The sequence below is a fragment of the Solanum stenotomum genome, chromosome 10, assembly GCF_019186545.1.
Source record: "Solanum stenotomum isolate F172 chromosome 10, ASM1918654v1, whole genome shotgun sequence".
NCBI classification, from domain to species: Eukaryota; Viridiplantae; Streptophyta; class Magnoliopsida; order Solanales; family Solanaceae; genus Solanum; species Solanum stenotomum.
Window position 1 is genome coordinate 21752431 of NC_064291.1, and position 25377 is coordinate 21777807.

Consider the following 25377-nt stretch of genomic DNA (forward strand, 5'->3'; position numbering starts at 1 on the left):
TACTCATTTTGGACCGTCTGATCAGACAGTCAAAATTAATCAAGAGTTAAATATATAAATAAATATTATATATATATATATAGAAAAATGCTAAAATAAATTGGGCCCTTAGATTAAATCGCACAGTTGAGATCGAATCTGAAGAAACACAATCCATGTGTTTCTTATGTGGCAGCGTGGATTTGTTGAATTAAAATGACTTGGATTGCCAAATTTTGCTCAAATTAGGTCCATTTAAATTATAACCTCTTCTTTATTAAATAGCCATAATTTCTTAAATTAAAAATAATTATTTTGCAAGACTAGCTTATTTGATAAAATTAGTCATTCTAAAAATATTAAATTAATATAAATTAGTAACTCATTAATTAATTAAGATTTCCTAATTTTAAATATGTACAAAAAATATTTATCGCAATAATAGAAATTATATTTAATTAGAAAAATTGAGTTAACCCTTAAGAATAATATTTAGTTGACGTAATATTTTTAAAAAATGAGAAAGTAAGTAGTAATAGTTATATAATATATATAATTTTTTATAAGAAATAATATTTATGAAATAAATTTATCAAATAAAATAAATAATTTAAAAAAAATTATATTCCTACAAAAATTTCATAACATATATATATATATATTTTAAACTTATTATTATTATTAGTAGTAGAACTTTAGTTAAATATATGTAGAGAGCCAAAATTGGGTGTCAACAGCTTGTCTCTTTCTTTGTTCATGGAGGAGAGTATAGAAAATGTGGACAAAGAAATATTGACACAATCCAATTTTAGGCGACCCACCAAAATACACCTTGAGCTTAAAGTTGGCAAGAAATGTTTATGGAGTTATGGCCGAACTCTGGCTTCTGAGCTGCCTATATATCTCAAGTTTCATAAGAAATCAGGCCATATGCAGTTCGAGGGTGTAAGATAATAGAAGATTTTGATTAAAATTTTCCAAGTATCGAATTATGGTAATACCGAAATGTTCTAATGGTGAGGCATGAAGAGATTAACACGAATCGAGAGACATGATAAGTTCTAAGGAAACTTGAATGAGATATGTTCTGTAGCAATTTCTACTGAAGACTTATGGTAGATAGATGAATTTTCAAAAGGATGGCCCAATGTCGAGTTATAAGAAACTGAGACATGAAAGAATTATAAGTAAGATTTAAATCTGAACTTCAAAATATTGGGTCAAGTTGAGTTCCGAAAGTGAATCCTTGATGTAGCTAGTGATGCTTGACATTGCACTAAATTGCCCTAGTTTGCTGCTTAAAGGGAGTTCCTCGTTATAATGTGTTGTCCTGCAAAACATGTGTAAGGGTGAGAAATACCTATTACGGTTCAAACATTATAAATTGAAATAGTAATGTAAAGAGTAGAGTGTAGATGTTTAAACAATTGTTGATGTCTCTTTTCGTGTTTTGAATATGGTGTAGATAAAGTAACTTGTAATGTAGAGGCCTCCGACTGGCGGGGTTGTTGTAATGTAAAAGCCTGCATCTACCTGTGTAAAGCTTGTAATGTAAAACCTCTGACTGGCGGGGTTGTTGTAATGTAAGAGCCTGTATCTGGCTATGTAAAACTTGTAATATAACATTTGATTGCTGGTGTATGACAGCGTCGCTATGCTTGCATGAGCTTGATCGGTGGAGCTTTGGAGACGTCACTACGATGTTCGCTTCCGATTGGTGAAGTGTTACCTCTTATGCTTATATACAAGCTCCGATTTGGTGGAGTTCGATCGATGTTTGATATGTACAGCCTCCGGTTGGTGGAGTTTGACGATATTTGACTGTGGCCTCCGATTGGAGGAATTGTTGATAAGGTTAGCTTAGAAGCTCCAGTTGGTGGAGTTATTTTGACAGAAAGTGTCACGACCCGACCCGACACCCTGGACGTGGCTGGCACTCGAGAACTATTATTGGTTCTCAAGCGAACCCTCTTCTTGGTTGACTACAACTGGAAGACTAACTCAAGCATAGAAAGCTTAAAAACTGAATAAAATTCAATAAACTCAACTTTTTGAAACATTAACTCAAATGAACAACTTAGAATAAAAATAATATATTCAACTTGCCATAAAATAGGCAACTTAAGTCTTTAAAATATTTAATAAAATAAACGAATAATACAGACTTCGCAAATATACTAACAATCTATGAAGCTTCTAACTGATAAAGATGGAAGTCGGGACAAGACCCACGACATCCTCACTAAACTGAAAAGTAAATGAAAAATGAGATCTACGGGAAGCAAGGAGGCTTACCAACTGACTCTGAGTGATCAACGATACGCTGGATACTGATCCTGGTTACTTGTATCTGCATCGTAAGACGATGCAGGCCAACTGGCATCGGTACATGGAATGTACGAGTATGCGAGTTGGAATGCTAAACACAACATAGGCTTGAAAAGAATCTGAAAGAAAGTGAAGAACTTATATGGATTAACTCAACTCATGAATACTTAACAGAACTCATTTCATTATAGAGCAGTTTAATACAAGTGCAATATAAAGAAAAATTGTTTAAAAACATGATGTCAACTCTGTGTATATACAACGATACAACATAACTCTGAAATATATGTAAAAATACAATAAACTGATGTATATAAAAATACAATAACTTCTGTGGGAGTTTCTCTAACCGACAACCATAACATAAGAGCTACAGTGATGATACAACTATCTACCTCATGCTGCCAGCGCATCCTATACCTGGCCAGAGGTATAGGACCTGAACTACTAAGTGGATCCACTAGTCTATTGTGAAAAGGGTTCATCTAAAAATTATGACCATTTTTTACCCATGGTGGCTACATGATTTTATGGAGACGTTAGTTATCTGAACTCATGCTCGACCCTAATTCGGTGCTCAATACTACTCCCAAAATATACTAGCTCTTCTGTTTCTCAAAACCATACTTCTTCTGTGATTTGAGATAAGTGCTCAAAAACATAGCTCAAAGGCTATCTTGGAAATCAAAGTTTCCTCTCTTGCTTTATTGTGAAAGTATTTACTCTTTAACTGAAAACTAGCCCAAAGGCTCTTTACTGAAAAACTAGCTCGAAGGCTCTTTTGAAATTCTCAGTTTTCAGTTCTTATTTAAATGTGAAAACATTTTATACTCTTTTGGGAAAACATAGTCCCCACATACTTTTGAAGAAATGAACTTCAACTTTTACTATTTACTGAACTCAAAACTTAAGTCTTAAGACAAAGTTAAAACATTTGTAACAGATTTCTTAAAATATGGTTCATGCCGAATTATGGACGTGAACAACTCGATGTAAGCTTTTCAATAACCATAGATAGATCTGATACTTGGAACACAAGAACTTCAATGATACTACTAATTTCAATAATACTCAATTTAGAGGGTTCATGCAGAATTATTAGCATGAACTACTAAACTCAAGGACTCAAAGCTACTTCTCATCTCAAGATTTATCGACTTATAATGTTCATGCGAAATTATGGGCACGGACAACTCAACTCATGGACTTCATGGGTATTAGGTAATAGTCCAATGATTAGGATTATAATCTCGGAAGGGTTAGGAACTCGATATTCAATACTTAGAACTTGAAGATACTACTCCTTTCAAAGATACTAAACTGATGGAGTTCATGCGGAAGTCATGGGCAGGAACCACTTGACTCAAGGGTAAAAATATCAATAATGAACTCAGGTATACGACTCTTCTCATTATCATACTTTCTTCTCAAAATTTAACACAAATCAATGATGAATCTCAAAGGATTCACAATTGAACTCAAAGGCTTTCATGAACTCTACTCTTAACTCTCTCTTGAATGTGAATTATGAATCCAAGAGTTATGGTTCATGATATGAAGGATCTAGGTGATAGTGTAGACTTGTGAATAAATTCTCCTCACTCTCATTCCCACTTACTCAAGTCTGAAAACAATTTATTAGAAGTTGTAGAAGATTCCTCAAAGGACTCAAAGGAAATTTCTCAGAAATGTTTGAGAGAACTCTCAAAATTTGATTCTCAACTCTACCTTGAATGTGATTTATGAATTCAAGGTTGTGATTTGTGATAGGAATGATCTCATGATGTTTAGGAATGAATTTAGATAACTAAACATGAGAAAAAGACCAAAAATCAATATTTAAGGTTGGGTCTGCGACGTAGAGAAGGTTTTAAAATTTATTTTCGATTATGAATTTTGAGACAGAACGCTCAGTGACAGCCGCGCAACGCGAAACAGAAATTCCCAAATATGGCTGACTACAAGCGAAAGANAGGTTGGGTCTGCGATGCAGAGAAGGTTTTAAAATTTATTTTCGATTATGAATTTTGAGACAGAACGCTCAGTGACAGCCGCGCAACGCGAAACAGAAATTCCCAAATATGGCTGACTACAAGCGAAAGACTAATTCAAGCATACAAAACTTAAAAACTGAATAAAATTCAATAAACTCAACTTTTCAAAACTCTAACTCAAATGAACAACTTAGAATAAAAATAATATATTGAACTTGCCATAAAATAGGCAACTTAAGTCTTTAAAACATTTAATAAAATAAATGAATAATACAAACTTCTCAACTATACTAACTATTTATGAAGCCTCTAACTGATATAGATGAAAGTCGAGACAAGACCGACGACATCCTGACTAAACTAAAAAGTAAATGAAAAAGGAGCTCTCCGGGAAGCAATAAGGCTCAACAACTGACTCTAAGTGCTCAACCTAATCAACGATGCATTGCATGTTCTTCCTGGTTACCTGCGTCTGCATCATAAGATGATGCAAGCCAACCGGCATCAGTACATGGAATGTACAAGCATGCGAGTTGGAATGCTAAACACAACATAGGCTTGAAAAGAATCAGAAAGAAACTGAAGAACTTACCTGGCTCCACTCAACTCGTGAATACTTAAATGAACTCATTTCAATATAAAGAAGTTTAAAACAAGTGCAATATAAAGAAAAAGTGCTTAAAAACATGATGTCAACTTGTGTATGTACAAGGATATAACATAACTCTGAAATGTATGTAAAAATAAAATAAACTGATGTATATAAAAATATAATAACTTCTGTGGGAGTTTCTCTAACCGACAACCATCACATAGGACCTATAGTGATGGTACAACTATCTACTCACGCTACCAGTGCATCCTATACCCGGCCAGAGGTATAGGACCTAAACTACTAAGTGGATCCACTAGTCTATTGTGAAAAAGGTTCATCTTAAAAGTATGACCCTTTTCTACCCAAGCTATGACCCTTTTCTACCCAAGCTAGCTACATGGTTTTATGGAGATGTGAGTTATCTAAACTTATGCTCTCCCCTAAATCGGTGCTCAATACTACTCCCAAAATATACTAGCTCTTATGTTTTTAAAAACCATACTTCTTCTGTGATTTGAGATTAGTGCTCAAACACATAGCTCAAAGTCTATCTTGGAAATCAAAGTTTCCTCTCTTTCTTTATTGTGAAAGCATTTACTCTTTAACTGAAAACTAGCCCAAATACTCTTTACTAAAAAATTAGCTCGGAGGTTCTTTTGAAAATCTCCGTTTTCCGTTCTTATTTAAATGTGAAAATATTTTATACTGTTTTGGGAATTCATAGTATCCATATACTTTCGAAGAAATGAACTTCAACTTTTACTCTTTACTGAACTCAAAACATAAGTATTAAAACAAAGTTAAAACATTTGTAACAAACTTCTTAAAATATGGTTCATGCTGAATTATGGAAGTGAACAACTCGATGCAAGGTTTTCAATAACCATATATAGATCTTAATACTTGGAACTCAAGAACTTCAATGATATTACTAATTTCAAGAATGCTCAACTCAGAGGTTTCATGTGGAATTATTAGCATGAACTACTCAACTCAAGGACTCAAAGCTACTTCTCATCTCAAGATTGATCGACTTATAATGTTCATACAGAATAATGGGCTTGAACAACTTAACTCATGGACTTCATGGGTAATAGTTAATAGTCCCATGATTAGGATTACAATCTTGGAAGGGTTAGGAACTCGATATTCAAGACTTAGAACTTGAAGATACTACTCCTTTCAAAGATACTAAACTGGTGGAGTTCATACGGAAGTTATGGGCATGAACGACTTGACTCAAGGGTAAAAATATCAATAAGGAACTCAAGTATACGACTCTTCTCATTCTCGTACTTACTTCTTAAAACTTAACACAAATCGATGATGAATCTCAAATAATTCAAATTTAAACTCAAAGTCTTTCTTGAACTCCACTCTTAACCCTCTCTTGAATGTGAATTATGAATTCAAGAGTTACGGTTCATGATATGAAGGATCTAGGTGATAGTGTAGCCTTATGAATAAATTCTCCTCACTATCATGCTCACTTACTGAAGTCTTGAAATAAGTTATTAGAAGTTGTAGAAGACTCCTCATAGGACTCAAAGGGACTTTCTCAAAAATGTTTGAGAGAACTCTCAAAATTTGACTCTCAACTCTACCTTGAATGTGATTTATGAATTCAAGGTTGTGATTTGTGATAGGAATGATCTCGTGATATTTAGGAATGAATTTAGATAACTAAACATGAGAAAAAGACCAAAAATCAATATTTTAGGATGGGTCCGCAACATTGAGAAGCTTATTAAATTTAGTTTAGAAAATGACTTTAGAGACAAAACGCTCCATGGCAACTCCATGACGCAAAACAGAAATTCCCATATCTGGCAACCAGCTCCGCAACGCGGAGGCAGTGCCCGTTTTCGTCCGACGAAATCTTCTTCTTCGTTTTTCACCTCTAAACCCTCTAACCTCCATGGGTTCCTTTACCCAACACTTAGAATCGATTAAATGTTCAAAATTCATCAAATGATACTCAAAATCGAACCTAAAATTACGGACTAGGATCAAACAACCCCTCAACGAATTCAACGAAAAGAGAATAGAATGGAATTTCAACAAACCCATCAAGAACTCAATTTCTAAGCTTTCAATACTTAAATTCGCTAAAATAAATAATGATTGGCACGTGGGCGTATTAACCCAACGATATGTGATCTCAATACCTGAAAGAACCATCTTCTTGAAGCAACTTGAAGGAAAATCCTGAAAGAGGAACCCTAGCCTTAACGTTTCTTGAATTCCTTGAGCGTAGAATCTTTGAGTGAATGAGCGAGTTTGATTTAAGAAAACTGGTTTTCTACACATTTTGGGAAATTTAGATAACCTCCTAAGGGATTTTAGGACTAAAATACCCTTAAAGAAATAATTAACGAGCTGGGAGTCAGAATGATTTTTCACCAGGCAGTGAGGTCCGTATTGGATCTGTAACGCAGAGCCATCGCGGAGATGCTACCAGGTTTAGGCATCATTAGTAAATTAGTCATAACGTTTTACTCATGGCTCGGAATTTAGAAAACTCGGTGGCGTTCGAAAGAGCACTCGAAGGGATTTAATTTTCTATCTCGTAGCTCACCTAACTCATCTTGTACTAGGAGTTATGATCATTTGAATTTGACGGAAAACTTAAGAAAAACTAGGAAGAACTTGAATGTTTTTCTCTTTAGTTCTTCTTGGAACTGAAGGTGCTACATCTAGTGACCTTAATACCCAAGAAATTTTAAATTCCTTGCAAAAAATCTCACTCACTACGAAGAACGGTTCGAGTCTTAGCTCAAAATTTTTCTAGGGTTTTACAATACCTCTCCCTTAGGATCATTCATCGTTGAATGACGACTGGACTGGGTATAGAATAGGGCTACTCTTACTAAGGTCTGATTATAATGGTGTGCTCTTACTATATTAAAGCTTAACCCAAATACTTAAGTTAGGATTATATACCTCTCTATAGGAAATCTCATCCCAAGACTATTACTCTTTACCACCACATTGAGCTCATATTAGAAACCACCTAATGTTTAACAACACCACATTCAAGCATAATACTCTAACAACTCCATTTTTCTTTTAAAAGGACCTCTAAAAACATTTACTTCAAGCTCTTTGTAACTCATTACTATCTTACTCTCAAATACATCACTTGATTTCTCATCTCGCCATCTCCCCCTTAGGTCTAAAACTAACATTTGAAAATTATGGACCTATTCCACATTGACAACTCAATTATTCTATCTAGGCACATATGGAAAATTATCACTTAATTGGAACCTCATATGGTAACATACCCTCTCGGTACATCTCTTAATGCTCTTGTTACTCTTGTGACTTAGCCACACTTCACTGCCCCTATCTAAACGTTACGGCCTCTCACTTGAACAACTCATATTTATTGCAGCTAATCACCTCAATTCCTGACCTACTCTATGTCAAGTCTTCTAGATCAAATCTCAAGACTAGCATCATCACCCTCATGTTGCCATTCTTTTGATCATGACACTCATATCAAATTCAAGTTTAATATTTATTATTAAACCCGAATATCAACATGATTTCTCACCTACTATACTAACTTACAACTACTAGATACAAAGTTAATAATCATTCTCCCACTAAAATTCATGACAAATAGTCAATCTTTACCTCTAAGTCTCTACACTCACCAATTACAATCACATTCCACTTCACAACTTAAGTACCACTTACTCACTTATTGCACATTATCTCTCAAATAGTTCTATAACACTTTACATATTACGGGCTTTCCCTTAAAGATCATAAGCCTAGCTTAGAGCAATCACCTCATGAATACTCTTGCTCTTCTATTCACCACTTACACTTGGTCATTACTAACACAATGACACATCCTCATAACCCTTTTCTAGTTAAGGTATACTCTAACTGATCTTGACTTGCAACTCTTGTTCTACCTCCTATCCTTAGCTCTTGACAACACAACACTTCTTAGTCTACCTATAAGGGAAAACTCCTCATTCATAACTTACTAGGTGCATGACTATATCAACATAGTTTGCCAAAACACCATCTCCCTTACTTAGATAACTAAACCTCTATATATTTTCCTCTAACTCTGGGAACTTTCTTATACTACTACTTGTAGAATCGTATTACGCAAGCTCTAAACATACCTCCTCATAAGGATCTCAGCTGAAATGAGGCTTTATAAAAAGAGTGCAACTCGCTATTAGCTCAAATGCACAAATCATATGAATATGGGTGCATTCCTCTGAAATTGAACACTTAACTTACTCTTGGGATTCTCTCAAATATTTATGGAGTCTCATGACTTTCTCAAGACTCTTGCTAAGAACAACTCATCGACAAAGAACTGACTCTACTTTTCAACCACCTCTAGTATGATGGGTAGTCGAAGGAATAGGGGAACACAAGAGTTAGAATAAGTCTATATGACATAGCTCTATTGAACGATTAAGAGTATGAAAGAAGGGGAACTTTTCTTAAATGTTCGTAGTCCCTCTTTTATGGAAGTGGGCCCCTCACACCCATAAACAAGATCCTGCTTGACACAGTTTAATAAACACCCTAGGACTCTTCAACTTTGTGCTCTGATACCAAGTTTGTCACGACCCGAGCCTACACCTTGGACGTGGCCGGCACTCGAGAACCATTGTTGGTTCTCAAGCAAACCCTCATCCTGACGGAATACAAGTGGGAGACTAACTCAAGCATACAAAGCTTAAATATTGAATAAAACTCAATAAACTCAACTTTTTGAAACTTTTACTCATATGAACAACTTAGAATAAAAATAATATATTCAACTTGCCATAAAATAGGCAACTTAAGTCTTTAAAACATTTATAAAACAAATGAATAATACAAACTTCTGAACTATACTGACTATCTATGAAGCGTCGAACTGATAAAGATGGAAGTCGGGACAAGACCCACGACATTCTGACTAAACTGAAAAAGTAAATGAAAACGGAGCTCTCTCAGAAGCAAGGAGGCTCACCAACTGACTCTGAGTGCTCAACCTGATCAACGATGCGCTGGATGTTGATCCTGGTTACCTGTGTCTGCATAAAAAAACGATGCATGGCAACTAGCATCAGTACATGGAATACTTAACTGAACTCATTTCAATATAACCCAGTTTAAAATAAGTGCAATATAAAGAAAAATTGTTTAAAAACATGATGTCAACTCAGTGTCTATACAAGGATACAACATTAATCTTAAATGTATGTAGAGATACAATAAACTGATTTATATAAAAATAAAACAACTTATGTGAGTGTTTCTCTAAACGACAACCATCACATAAGAGCTATAGTAATGATACAATGATCTACCTCACGCTGCCAGCGCATCCTATACCCGGCCAGAGGTACAGGACCTGAACTACTAAGTTGATCCACTAGCCTATTGTGGAAAGGGTTCATCTAAAAAGTATGACCCTTTTCTACCCATGGTGGCTACATGATTTTATAGAGACGTGAGTTATTTGAACTCATGCTCGCCCCTAAATAAGTGCTCAATACTACTCCCAAAATATATTAGCTCTTATGTTTTTAAAAACCATACTTCTTCTGTGATTTGAGATTAGTGCTCAAAAACTTAGCTCCAAGGCTATCTTGGAAATCAAAGTTTTCTCTCTTTCTTTATTGTGAAAGTATTTACTCTTTAACTGAAAACTAGCCCAAAGGCTCTTTACTGAAAAAAAAAAGCTCGAAGGCTCTTTTGAAAGTCTCAATTTACCGTTCTTATTTAAATGTGAAAACATTTTAAACTCTTTTGGGAATACATAGTCCCTATATACTTTTGAAAAAATGAAATTCAACTTTTACTCTTTACTGAAATCAAAACTTAAGTCTTAAAACAAAGTTAAAATATTTGTAAAAGACATCTTAAAATATGGTTCATGTCGATTTATGGACGAGAACGACTCGATGCAAGGTTTTCAGTAAGCATTGATAGATCTCAATACTTGAAACTCAAGAACTTCAATGATACTACTAATTTAAAGAACGCTCAACTCAAAGGGTTCATGCAGAATTATGAGCCTGAACTACTGAACTCAAGGATTCAAAGCTACTTCTCATCTCAAGATTGATCGACTTATAATGTTCGTGCGGAATTATGGGCATGAACAACTTAACTCATGGACTTCATAGGTAAAAGTTAATAGTCCCATGATTTGGATATAATCTCGAATGGGTTCGGAACTCGATACTCAAGACTTAGAACTTGAAGATACTACTCCTTTCAAAGATACTAAACTGATGGAGTTCATATGGAAGTTATGGGCATGAACAACTTGACTTTAAGGGTCAAAATATCAATAAGTAACTTAGGTATACGACTCTTCTCATTCTTATACTTACTTCTCAAAACTTAACTCAAATCGATGATGAATCTCAAAGGATTCACAATTGAACTCAAAGGCTTTCTTGAACTCTACTCTTAACTCTCTCTTGAATGTGAATTATGAATTCAAGAGTTATGGTTCATTATATGAAGGATCTAGGTGATAGTCTAGACTCATGAATATATTCTTCTCACTCTCATGCTCACTTACTCGAGTCTTGAAACAAGTTATTAGAAGTTGTAGAAGACTCCTCAAAGGGAATTTCTCAAAAATGTTTGAGAGAACTCTCAACTCTACCTTGAATGTGATTTATGAATTCACGGTTGTCATTTGTGATAGGAATGATCTCATGAAGTTTAGGAATCAATTTACATAGCTAAACATAAGAAAAAGACCAAAAATTAATATTTTAGGGTGGGTCCGTGACGCGGAGAAGCTTTTAAAATTTTGTTTCAAAAATGACTTTTGAGGCAGAATGCTCTGTGACAGCTCTGCGATGCGAAACAGAAATTACCAAATCTGGGAACCAGCTCCACGATGCGGTGGTAGTGCCGGATTTCATCTGATGAAATCTTCTTCTTTGCTTTTCGGCTCTAAACCCTCTAACCTCTATTGCTTCCTTTACCCAACACGTAGAATCAATTCAATGTTCAAAGTTCATCAGATTCTACTCAAAATTGAACCTAAAATCACATATTAAGATCAAACAACCCCTCAACGAATTCAACAAAACAAGAATATAATGGAACTTCAATAAACCCATCAAGAACTTAATTTCTAAGCTTTCAATACTTAAATTCGCTGAAATAAATAATGATTAGCACATGGGCGAATTAACCCAATGATGTGTGATCTCACATACCTGAAAGAACCATCTTCTTGTAGCAACTTAAAGGAAAATCTTGAAAGATGAACCCTAGCCTTAGCGTTTCTTGAATATCTTGAGCGTAGAATCTTTGGAGTGAATGAGCGACTTTAATTTAAGAAAACTGGTTCTCTACACGTTTAGGGAAATTTTGATGACCTCCTAAGGGATTTTGGGACTAAAATACTCTTAAAGAAATAATTAAAACGAGCTGGGAGTGGGAATAATTTTTCACTAGGCAATGAGGTCCGTATTGGCTCAGTAACACGGAGCCATCGCGGAGCTACTACCAAGTTCATGGGCCGTTAGTAAATCAGTCATAACTTTTTACTCAGAGCTCAACACTTAGAAAACTCTATGGCATTGGTAAAAGAACTCGAAGGGCTTTAATTTACTATCTTGTAGCTCACCTAACTCATCTTGTACTAGGAGTTATGATCGTTTGAAGTCGACCCAAAACTTAAGAAAAATTTGGAATGACTTGAATGCTTTTCTCTTTAATTCTTTTTGGAACTCAAGGTGCTACATCTAGTGACCTTAATATTCAAGAAATTTTAAATTTCATGCAAAAAATCTCACTCACTACGAAGAACGGTTCGAGTCTTAGCTCAAAAATTTTCCGAGGTTTTACAGAAAGTTAACTATCCTATTTTCCTACAAATATCATCTTTTCTTCAGTAGTTTTTCTAGATCTTGAGCATACCTGCAAAGATTTAAATAAAATATTCTTAGACAAAATATGTAGGTTGAAGTACTTTTAGGAAATAAAGTAGGGAAAGAGTATTTTGGCTCATGATTGTGACAAGTCGAACGGCGCCTCCGTCCGTACCCCAAAACTTCATGTCATCTTTCTTGATTCATTTATTCCTGCACCCAAAAAAAATTAGTTTTGGAGGGGGTGTTGATTTGTATCGACTCGCGGACTAAAGCCTCGTCAGTGGAATCCTTCAACACCTTCTTTGTACCGCACATAGTTTCTTAACCTAGAAACTTGGCAGGTAGAAGAGTATACAAATCTTTTGAAAAGAATTAGCTTGTTTTTATAGCAAATAAGTATATTACGTATATATATAGTAATTCTCCAGCATTTTTAAGATTATGACATGTTCCGAACTCCATCGAGCTTTCCATTTTGTTGACTATATCCAACATAGTCTTCTTGTAGCTTTTACCCTCCTCATGCAGATTCCCTAGCTCTTGTGCAGACACTGCGATGATTGAGATTCTTCATATTCTGAGGTTAAGCTAACTATGAGGACGTGTTTCCTAACGGTAACAATAAAAGTGGAAATTATATAGTGCATTAATCGAGCCTGACTCGGGCACCCTACGTATCCCCAAGTAGGAGGAATCAGATCATAACGTAGTTCGAATACAAGAGGGAGAAATAGAAGTATTTAATGCAATGTCCGAGCTGGACTCAAGCTACCTATGTATCCAAGTGGAACCAGATCGTAATGTAGTTCGAATACAATTGGAAAGTGAAAAATATGAAAAGCAAAATCATGTCAGGACGTAGTTCGATTACAATAGGGAGCGAAAATATGACGGGAAATGTAAGAACATGTAATGAAATAACCGGGCCTAACTCAAGCTTCCACATATCCAAGCGAAATCAGGTCAGGACGTAGTTCAGATATAATAGAAAAGTAAAAAAAATGCAAGGGACCAAATCCAAAAAGGATTGCCTACGTATCCCACCAAGGGAATTCAGGTAGAGCTTAGTTCTAAATACATGGAAATGATGTTTTAGGGTTTTCTAAGGGAGACCGGATCTGAAGTGGGTTCCCTACGTTCCCCACCATAGGAAGTCAGGTCTAGACGTAGTTCTATTACATCAAAAATGCAAAAGTACCAAAAATAAGCGCTAATCGTAAGGTCTTCAGATGTAGTATTTCTTGATGGCGTCTAAATTTATTGGCTTTGTGCTCACTTTGCCGTCAATTTCCGCTAAGATTATCGCTCCTCCAGAGAGTACTTTATGAACCATGTAGGGTCCTGGCCAGTTTGGTACAAATTTCCCTTTGGCTTCTTCTTGGTGAGGAAAGATCTTCTTCAAACTAACATCCCCGGTGTGAACTATCAAGGTTTGACTTTTTGTTGAATGGTTTGGTCATGCTGTTATGATAGAGTTGGCCATGACAAACCGCGTCCATCCTTTTTTCATTGATGAGCATCAATTGTTCATGCCTGCTAAGTATCCATTATGTATCGTCCAGACCAACCTCTTGGATAATCCTTAAAGATGGTATTTCCACCTCGGCAGGTATTACTGCCTCCGAACCATAAACCAACATATAAGGACTTGCCCCAGTTGATGTTCTGATTGTGGTACAATAATCGAGTACAATATATGGTAGTTCATCATGTCATTGTTTGTGACTGTCCACTATTTTCCTCAAAATATGCTTGATATTCTTATTTGCAGCCTCAAATCCTCCATTCATCTGTGGCCGGTAAACTATAGAATTTCGATGAGCAATATTGAACCCTTCACAAGTTTCCCTCATAAGATCGTTGTTGAGGTTTAGTGCATTATCTGTTATGATTGATTTTGGAATTCAAAACCGACAAACTATATTGTTGGTAATAAAGTCTGCTACCACCTTCTTCATCACTGCCTTGTATGCCAAAGCTTCAACCCATTTTGTGAAATAATCAATAGCTACTAGGATGAAACGATGTACATTTGATACAGGAGGATCTATGGGTCCAATAATATCCATGCCCCAAGCATCAAATGGCCAAGGGGAACCCATCACATTGAGCTCATTCGGTGGAACCCATATAAAATCTACATGCACTTGACACTAATGACACTTTTGCATATACTGGATGCTATCTCTCTCCATGGTCATCCAAAAAATATCCGGCTCTTAAAATCTTCTTTGCCAAAATGAACCCATTCATGTGAGGTCCACATGTTCCTGCATGTATTTCTTCCAAAAGCCTTGTCGCTTCTGCGGCGTCAACAACCTCAGCAATCCTAAATCTGAAGTTCTCCTATATAGGATTTCTTCGTTAAGGAAGAAATGATTGCCCATCCTCCTCAAAGTCCGTTTCTGCTTTCATGTGGCATTTTCAGGATATTATTCTGCTTCTATCAATTTTCTGATGTCATAGTACTAGTGTTTTCCATCCAGTTCCTCATCTACATGAAAGCAGTATGCATGTGGATCATGTATCTCTAGATCGATAGGGTTAATGTAATTCTTTTTTGGCTGTTGAATCATCGAGGACAATATTGCCATAGCACCGACAAACTCATTTTGAGCTCAAGACACATTCTTGAACTCAATCCTTGTGAATATCCTACTCAACTCTTTTATGAAATGCAAATAAGCCAGGATCTTCATATTCTTAGTGGTCCATTCTCCTTGCACCTGATGAACCAATAAATTAGAATCTCATATCACCAAGGGTTCTTTGATGTTTATGTCGATGGCCATCCTGAGTCCAAGAATACAAGCTTCATATTCCGCCATGTAACTGGTACAGTAGAACCTAATCTTGGTTGATATTGGGTAATACTGACCTGTTTCTGAAATTAAGACTGCTCATATTCCAACTCCAATAGAGTTTGATGATCTATCAAAGAATATCCTCCATCCATCATACTACTCTGATATGTCTTCTCCTACAAACAAAACCTCTTCTTGAGAGAAGTAGGTCGTGAGTGTCTTGTAATCCTGATCCATTGGATTTTCTGCGAGGTGATCACCAGGTGCTTGTCCTTTGATGACCTTTTGTGTCATGTACACGATATCAAACTTGCTCAACAAAAATTTCCACTTTGCCAGCTTACTTGTAGGCATTGGTTTCTGAAAGATGTACTTGAGTGGATCCATTCTTGAGATCAAGTATGTGGTGTATGCAGACAGGTAATGCCTAAATTTTTGCGCAATCCAAGTGTAAGCGCAACATGGTCATTCCAACAAGGTGTATCTTGCCTCGTATAGTGTGAACTTCTTGCTCAAATAGTAAATGGCTTGCTCTCTTCTACCTATCTCATCATGCTGCCCCAATAGACATCCAAATTCATTATCCATGACAGATATNCATACAGGTAATGCCTAAATTTTTGCGCAATCCAAGTGTAAGCGCAACATGTTCATTCCAACAAGGTGTATCTTTCCTCGTATAGTGTGAACTTCTTGCTCAAATAGTAAATGGCTTGCTCTCTTCTACCTATCTCATCATGCTGCCCCAATAGACATCCAAATTCATTATCCATGATAGATATATACAAAACAAAGGCTTTCCAGGTTCTGGTGGGACCAATACCGGTGGGTTGGAAAAGTACTCTTTGATTCTATCGAAATCCCTTTGGCATTCCTTGATCCTTAAACTCAAATTTGTCTTGAACTTTCTTGTCTTTTGCTTAACAGCTAGACAAGTGGGATCAATTTGTAATTTGTGTGAGACAATATCAGTGCTTAATCCTGGCATATCATCATAAGAAGAAAATGGGTCATCGTACCACTTAAGCAACTCTATTAGCTCTTGTTTTCTTTCAACCTCCAAATGTATGATGACTCATGTTTCCTTCACGATTTCCTCATCTCCTAAGTTGACAACCTTTGTTTCATCCATATTGGGTTTTTCTAACATTCAACTTGCTTGATCTCATGTGGTAGATTTTCAGGCATCATGCTTTCATCGTACTCTTCGTGATCTTGTTCATCACTTTCACATTGCTCGGTAGAATTGTTACATGTCATAATTGTTGAACGAGGATTTTTAATAATATGAGTGTTGAAAAGTGCAAAAGGTAAGTAAAAATAAATAGATATCTAAAACAACGAGAACTTTTTTAAAGGAAAATAAAGACTTTTAATTCAAAGCATCCTAGTTTTCAGAAGAGGCAAGCAACAAAAAATTAGGCATGATTGAAGCCTTAATTTGACCATGCAAATTTTAAAATATAAAGTTCTTTTCCACACTACCAGGACTCTTGTTGAAACAGGGACGGGCTGATAGTCTAGTTCTGCAAGATTTCTCCAGGTTCGGCATCAGGAATGGTCAATTTGCTGAGATTTATCTGTTCCTCTTCTCCAGCCATGGCCACGAACATATTGCCTATTCCTTTTACGATGTGATCATCACCAGCTTGATCTAGAATCAAAGATTTTTTTGGTATGAAAATTGTATTGCTTTGCCCATGCTGGACTCTTCCGGAGGAAGGCTCATATCACAGTGCGTTGGTGCCTCTCTGATGCTTCAGCTGGATTTGCTCAAGTATAGCATTGGACTTTGGTCCAAGTCCACTCTTTTGATGATACCCATACTTCAACATCTCTGATGCAACCATTTTTGCTGCACTTGACAATTTTGTATCGTCTGGCTCTTCTTTCTCATTGACCCTCCATCTAACTCATCAGCGATCATGATAGAATTGACAAAAAGAATAGGGTGACTGTGCTCCCCGTGAATGGTAACCTCTCTGCAACCCCATTTAAACTTTACACACTGATGAAGGGTGAAAGGAACTGCTCTTGCCATGTGAACCCATGGTCTTTCCAACAACATGTTGTAGTTGGATGATACATCCATCACTAGAAATAGAATGGGGAATTCAGCCGGCCCTACCTGCAATGTGAGATAGATCTCTCTAATGACCCTTCTTTGCGCTCCATCAAAAGCTCTAACTTTCACATGACTTTCCCTTATCTCTCTCATATTTACATCCAAATCCCTCAGAGTGGTAAAAGGACGAATATTGCATCCAGAACCACCATCAATTAGAACTCGAGTCACAATCTTATCACCACTTGAATACGATGTGAAGCGCTTTGTTGTGCCCAACTCCTTCTACAGGCAGTTCATCATCATGGAGAGAAATCTTGTTAGCTTCCACTATTCTTCCAATCGTTGAAGCTAAGGTTTCACTTGTGATCTCTTTTGGAATGTTAACTCCGTCTAACACTTCCATCAAATCATTCTTATGAGCTTCAAAACTCATAAGCAGAGACAAAAATGGATATGTTGGTTGGCTTCTTCTTTAGCTACTCTTCGACTGAATAGTCTTTAGGCTGCATCTTCTTCCAGAATTCTGCAGCTTCAACATCGGTAACATTCTTCTTTAGATTTTATTTGTTTCCAAGAACTCTTTGACTTAGATGCTCTGGGGCATAACACCTCCCCGACCTAGTCGTTCAATGAGCCACGACACTGTCGATCATCTTTCCCTTCGCGCGTGCTCGATAATCCCATTGGATTGCTTTGGTGTCATATTTAGCGATTAGAGTGGTCACTACAACTCTTGGGAGATATGTTTTGACAGTCAGAGGTTCCCTCAGTTGCACAATGATAACAGGTTGCGCCGAAGATGTCATGGCATCTGGTTCATCTATGTCTGGACAGTCAGGAACCTCATATTCTTCACCTAGAGTAACTATGTTGATTTCCTGATTCTCATGGTTTGGTAGAGGGTTGTTGTTTACATTTGGAGATGCTGGAGTGCATTTGATTACTCCTCTCTTGATCAAAGACTCGATTTGGTTCTTCAAACCGTAACAATCTTCTGTGTCATCTCCTTGGATTCCCGAGTGGTAAGTGCATCACTTGTTTCCATCGAAGTTATGAGGGATTGAATCGAGAAGTTTTCCTTCAACTGATTGCAACACTCCTAATGTCCTCAACCTCTCAAACAATTGGATATAAGGTTCGGCAATATGTGTGTAAACACAATCATTTCTAGCTTCAAGATTTGGTCGTGGTCTCGATGCATATGTTGGTGTATTTTGGTGGGTTGGTTCTTGGACAGGGATATATGGACTTAGAGGATTTTGGTATGTTGGTGCTCGGGGTGGATAATAGTGTGGTTGGGTATCATATACTTGGTATGGGACGTATCAACTATGTGTAACAAATTGGGATTGTTGGGGTATCGGTGGGATGTTCCTCCTTGTTGGTAAGTGACAGCTGTAACATCCTCCCTTTTCTTTTTGATGCCGCCAATGGCACCCGACTATATGGTCCTACTTGCAGCTTGCTATGTAACCAGAGACTTAATTTTCCCAAATTTGACACCTTCCTCTATGAAGCCTCCCATTTTGACCAATTTTGCGAACTTCTGGCCCATTATTGACATCATCTTGTCAAAGTAGATACCTTCTTCAGCTCGAATAAAGTACTTCGAGATCTCAGTCTCATCTAGTGGTGGTTGCACCCTTGCGGCTTCAATTCTCCAACGTCGTGCGTAGTCTTGGAAATTCTCTGATGGCTTCTTCTATATGTTGACCAATGAAAATCTATCGGCAGTAATTTCAGTTTTGAATCTGAAATGGGTCATGAAGTCCTCAGCCATTTCCTTCCAGTTAGGCCATTTGCGAGGATCTTGGCGCGTATACGAGATCAATGTTTCTCCAGATAGACTCTGGATGAACAACTTCATCCTCAACTTCTCATTTCTCCCTACACCGACTAACTTGTCACAATATGCCCTTAAATATGCGTGAGGGTAAACTTTTCCATCAAACATGTCAAACTTCAGTGGTTTGTACCCTACTGACATGTCAATGTGTGGATGGATGCACAAGTCATCATAATCGAGACTCTTCGTTCCTCTAGTAACTTGTAAGCTTTTCAATGCCTTTCTTAGAACCTAAAATTGTGAATTTATCGATGCATCATCTTTCAGTTGGGCATCTTTCTCCATTTCTTCATATTGATCAACTGCATACGGGATATTAACCACTACTGGTATTTTGAAGGTAAGAGTTCCAGTAGCATATACAGGTGGAACATGTGGCTCATAGGGAGTGGTGACATGTGCCCCAAGTATCTGTTGTATTGAACGGATGGTAGAATTGTGATTAGAGAGGTCATGAATGGTCCTGACTGTTGTTGGAGAGGCTGGTCGAACTCGACCGTGTGTGGGAGTGTGTTGAGTTAGTTCTAGTTGATTTGGTAAGTCGGCAGAAGGCAAGTGAGCCTTTGGGAAGTAGATAGGGGTCTTGAAAGTAGGAAAATTGGTAGCCGACAGTTTGGAATAGTCTCACTCTTGGAGCATCGTCATCGTCAACATCAGAATATCGCCCTGGGTGGTACTCTTGAGACTCTTCGATCTGCCATCCCTGGTTATTTTAATCTTCCCCTTCATCAAACCTTATGGAACCATACTTAGAGTGAGCATCCTCTGCTGTTGGAACAGGTTCATTCCCCATATGCATCACTCCTCCATCTCTAGGGTCTTACAAGTAAGGGTCATGCTCTGAATATTCTTCTGAATTCTCCTCTATCTCCTCAGTTGGTTCTCTAGGATTCTCTTCTAGGCCTTCCTCCATCTCTTCCTTTGGTTCATCATCAACTGTCTGTATGAGATGGTCGACAGACCGTGGGGTCACCTGATGATACATGGTTGTTGTGATGGGCATGAGGTTCAATAGGTCCATGCCAATTTGATTTGATCTTTGGGTGTCTATGAACCCCAAGATCCCATCACAGCTGGGCCTTGCGAGAATTCCTCCCATCATAAACCAAGTATAATATTCGGGGGTGCACCATGACTCAACCCCCATGCCTAAGTCAAGAATACCATACCATCCTTGTACCAAAGGAACAATCCTTTTGATCGGGATTCTTCCTTCATAATTCATAATCGACCTCTATTAGTGCCATATTTGACCATAGAGGAAAGTCTTGGGTAATCCCAAACTACAAAAGGACTCTTAGAGGGGAGTAAGGCTGGAAACTTTCCAACCCGATCAACTCAATGAAATAGACGTGGTTTTTTCTCAACAAAGCTCGGCCATGGACCCATGGTAGTCGCCATGGAATATGGTTCCCTGTGAGGTGGGTTAGGTAAAAGCGCCAACCATCTTCATTATTTGGGGCATCCCACATGCTCAATCTCATCGCATGTCTTCTCATTTTGTTGTGTAAGTCTGCTTCAGTGCAGTTTTTCGCTTGTCTTTGATAGAATTGTTACAACGCCCAAATCTGTAGCAACAGGTTACCTCCCTTAAACTGATCATAGCCTCTAGAGCAGAGGGATAATGATCAAAATACTTATAACAAGATCATGGGTACGATGGTCACTCTAACAGGTCCTATAAACATGTAAATGACCAAAGGCAGTAGGTTGATGCCGACACAGTCTCTTTTCTCTGGGCAGATCATAATACCCAAAAAGACCACCACGAAAACAATAGCCCAATCAACTCTAGAGATGAAGAATTCTTGTTGGAACCTATCATAGATCTCTCGACAACCGAACCTTATAAATAGATAATCCAACTTGACCCATTCCTCATCAAATCTTCGCAAACCTGGGCCTACTCTCAAGTACCCCAAGGACTAGAGAAAGCCAATTCCCAACGTAGTGCATGGGGCCAAGGGTACTCTACCAGCTAACGGTAAATCAGCCATTTGACTTATCTCCTCCAATGTTGGTGTGATTTCAAAATCTGTGAATTGGAAAGTCAGTGTTGCTGGTTGCCAGAATTCAATCATTAGGGTAATGATCGATTTCTTTACCTCCACATGTAGTAGATGAATTAATGACCTCAGGTGTAGCATAATCTTATTTTCGTATGTCACTCGGATGTTTACCCATCAATCTTTCAAAGTTCGGGGGACCTCAGTCATCATCGTGATATTAGGGAGGTTTTGGTTGATTTGCATCTGAAAGAAAGGGTAAAGGCTATGATGAGTTTATTTGTTCCAAATCCGTTAAGTGTTGTAGTTTTGATAATTTATATCAATTTCACACAAAATGTATGTCGTCGAGTTTTAAAGAAGAAACTCATTGGCATTTGGGTGGTTTCCAAAACGCAAAGTTGAAATGACCCAAAAGGTTCTAAAAAAAATGTGCTTCGGAAGTTACCGGAAACTTGTTTAGCTATATAAAAAAAATCCATTTCGTTTTTCGAATATTCGACTTCATATTCTTGTTTAGGGGGTCAAATTGAGTGGGAAATGGGTCTAACCCAAATTTTAGAGCAACCGTATCAAAATCCGAAATTTCCAAGTGAAGCCTTTTTCGAGGGTCTATTTTGGAGGGTCATATCTCCTAGAACACAAATAATTGGGTGGCTCATAAAATATCCATGGAAAGCCCTTTGAGTTAGCTACCTAACGCACTTCGTTTCACCTCATTCGGAGTTCGGACGAAGAAGTTATGCCCATTTTCGTAAAATCTGTCCGGCAGGAAATGCAATTTCCAGTGAGCGTTTTTACTGTTCACCCGCCTCACTTTTTTTTCTAAGTGTTGGACCATTTTTCCAAAGGGCATATGTTATTTCCTATATACCATTAGTTCAATTCCCATCTCTAAAACATTTCCCAAAACACCTCTCCCATACTTAGACACATTTTCTCTCAAGTTCTCTCAAGAACCCTAATCCAAAACCTTCCTCAAGATTGAAGAGACTCTTGCTCCAAGTTCCAAGCTTCCATTGAAGACACTCTCAAGACCTTCATAAGAACTCAAGGTATGTGGTGTTGAACTCATGGGTCCTTCCACCCATAGTGCCTAGACTCTATTCTACTCACTAATTCATGGTTTAAGTTAAGATTCATAAATTAGTCTTGTTCTTTGTAATAATTTCCTGCACATTGAATTTTAAACATGAAAAGTGATTGTTTTGAGCATGTTGTGACTCTAGAACTTGAATCTAAATTTGGAATGGATGTGGAGATTTTCATGTGGTATTGTGGGTGTTAAAAGGTGTTGTTGTAGGTTGTTCACTGGTTTGGCTGCATAATTACTACCCTATTTTCCATGCTCTTTGATTCCATTACATGCCTTCAAGGTGTTTGACAAAATGTCCAACTATGGAGAATTGATGAATCGATGCTTTAAAGCTTGAGTTATGAGATGTATGGCAATCCAGAGATGTGTTGATGACAAACTAAGCTTGTGTATATGTTCATTCCATACGTGAGATTGCATTAGAGCCTAATGGGAATTTCCTATATAAAGTGTTGCATGACCATGCCCGGTCCGGGGGAAAAGAACCGGACAACCATGTGAGAGGTTTATATCTCACCACCTAGGATGCTTGGGGTGTGACCAACATCAACCATGTGAGAGGTTTATATCTCACCACCTAGGATGCTTGGGGTGTGACCAACATCAACCATGTGAGGGGTTTATACCTTGCCACCAGGGTGTCCGGGTGTGAACGGCATCCCCCATCCTAAGTTGGGGTTATAGATTGGTTGGATCATGCATACACATATGATATCTACTATTAGTATAGATTTACTTAAACATGTTTTGACTTCACTTTGATCATGCATCCTCATATTGTTATTCATAATGCCTATGAAACTATTTCTTGTATTTCGATTGTGTCCTTGTCTATTGTTGTGTTGCACCCCGCATACTTAGTACATTCCAAGTACTAACGCATATTTTGCCTACATGATGTCACCATGTAGGGACCGGAGCTACTCTTGATCCTTCTCTCCATTCACGTGGCTAGTACGGTGCTTATCCGAGTTTGTTGGTGAGTCCTCAATGATTCGAGGGCTATGTTATGTTTCCTACTCCTATGTTTTGAGACTTTAGCTTGCAATTGTATTTTGACTATGAGGGGAGCCGGTAGTATGTCATGGCCCCCGTCCTATCTATGTATGTAGAGGTGTGCGTTGGACAAGTATTTTGTAAATGAGCTTGACTCTTGTTCTATGATGTCATTTTGAAATGGTTTGCCCTTAGTCCCTATTTCCCGTTAATTAATGTTGATTGTACTTCCGCGACCGATGAAGTGTGATGACAAGTTTGAGAGGCTTGTTTGGGGTTCCTTCGGGTTCCTCATTCGCCATGTCACGTCTAGGCCCTAGGCTTGGGTCGTGACAAGCTTGGTATCAGAGCACTAGGTTGTTAAATCCTCGGAGTCCAACACACCGCGTTGAGTAGAGTCCTAATCATGGTTGTGAAGCGCGCCACGACTATGAATGGGAGGCTACAAAACGTTTTAGGAAAGGTTTCCCTTCTTCATGTTCTATGTCGTGCTTAGAGTGCGATAAGGTGATTCCTCCCTAACGCTTGTTCTTTGGATTGCTAGATCATCATGCCAAACATGAGGGGAAGACGGGCCCGATCACCGGAAGAGCCACCCACCAATGGTGAGCTCCGTGATGCACTCACCATGCTTGCACAAGTGGTAGCTAACCAAGTGCAACAAGGAGCCCAAGCTCCTCGAACTACCACCCCGGGGGAAAGGGTGAGAGATTTCATGAGGATGAACCCTCCGGTCTTCCATGGTTCAAAGGTGGATGAGGACCCGCAAGAGTTCATCGATGAGGTATGCAAAATCTTGACCATTATGGATGTTGGTGCTTGTGAGAAGGCGGAATTGGCGGCCTACCAACTCAAGGGGGTTGCTCAAATTTGGTTTGATCAATGGAAGGGTGAGAAAGGTAATGGCTATGTGGTGTTGTGGGAGGAGTTTAAACTTGCTTTCCTTAATAGGTTCTTCCCTCTTGAGCTTAGGGAGGCAAAGTTGGTGGAGTTCATGAACTTGAAGCAAGGAGCTATGAGTGTGAGGGAGTATGCCCTCAAATTTGTCCAACTCTCCAAGTATGCACCTCACTTGGTGGCCGACTCTAGGTCGAGGATGAACAAATTTGTGATGGGTGTATCCGACTTGGTTAGTGAGGAGTGTCGGTCCGCTATGCTCATTGGAGATATGGATTTGTCTCGGTTGATGACTTATGCCGAGCAAATGGAGGAGGAGAAATTGAGGAAGAGAAGGGGGCACGAGGCCAAGAGGGCCCGATTGGAGAATAGGTTCCCTAAGGGTGCTAGATTTCATCAAGGCCGAGGAAACCCTCATGTCAACCGGGGATTTGCTATCAATGTTCCTAGACCTCAAGGGGGAGGTGAAGTGGGTTCTATGGATGTATGCCCTAAGTGTGGGAGGAAGCATGGTGGTCCTTGCATGAAGGGTTCGGGTGCTTGCTTTGAATGTGGAGAAGTGGGTCATAAGAGGTTTGAATGTCCCAAGATCCGCAACAAGGTCCGAAGTGCTAACACTACTCCTTTGGGTAGAGGTGCTTCTCAAAGTGGTGCCCCAAGGGACAATCGATTTTATGCTTTGCATGGTAGACAAGGTGTTAATGAGACTCCGGATGTGGTGACCGGTATGTTGCAAATCTTTGATCTTGATGTTTATACTTTGATTGATCCGGGTGCCACCCTTTCCTTTGTTACCCCCTTAGTTGCTAGAAAATTTCATGTCGAGTCGGAATTGTTGCATGAGTCATATGAAGTATCCACTCCCATTGGTGTCTCTATTGTTGCTAGAAAAGT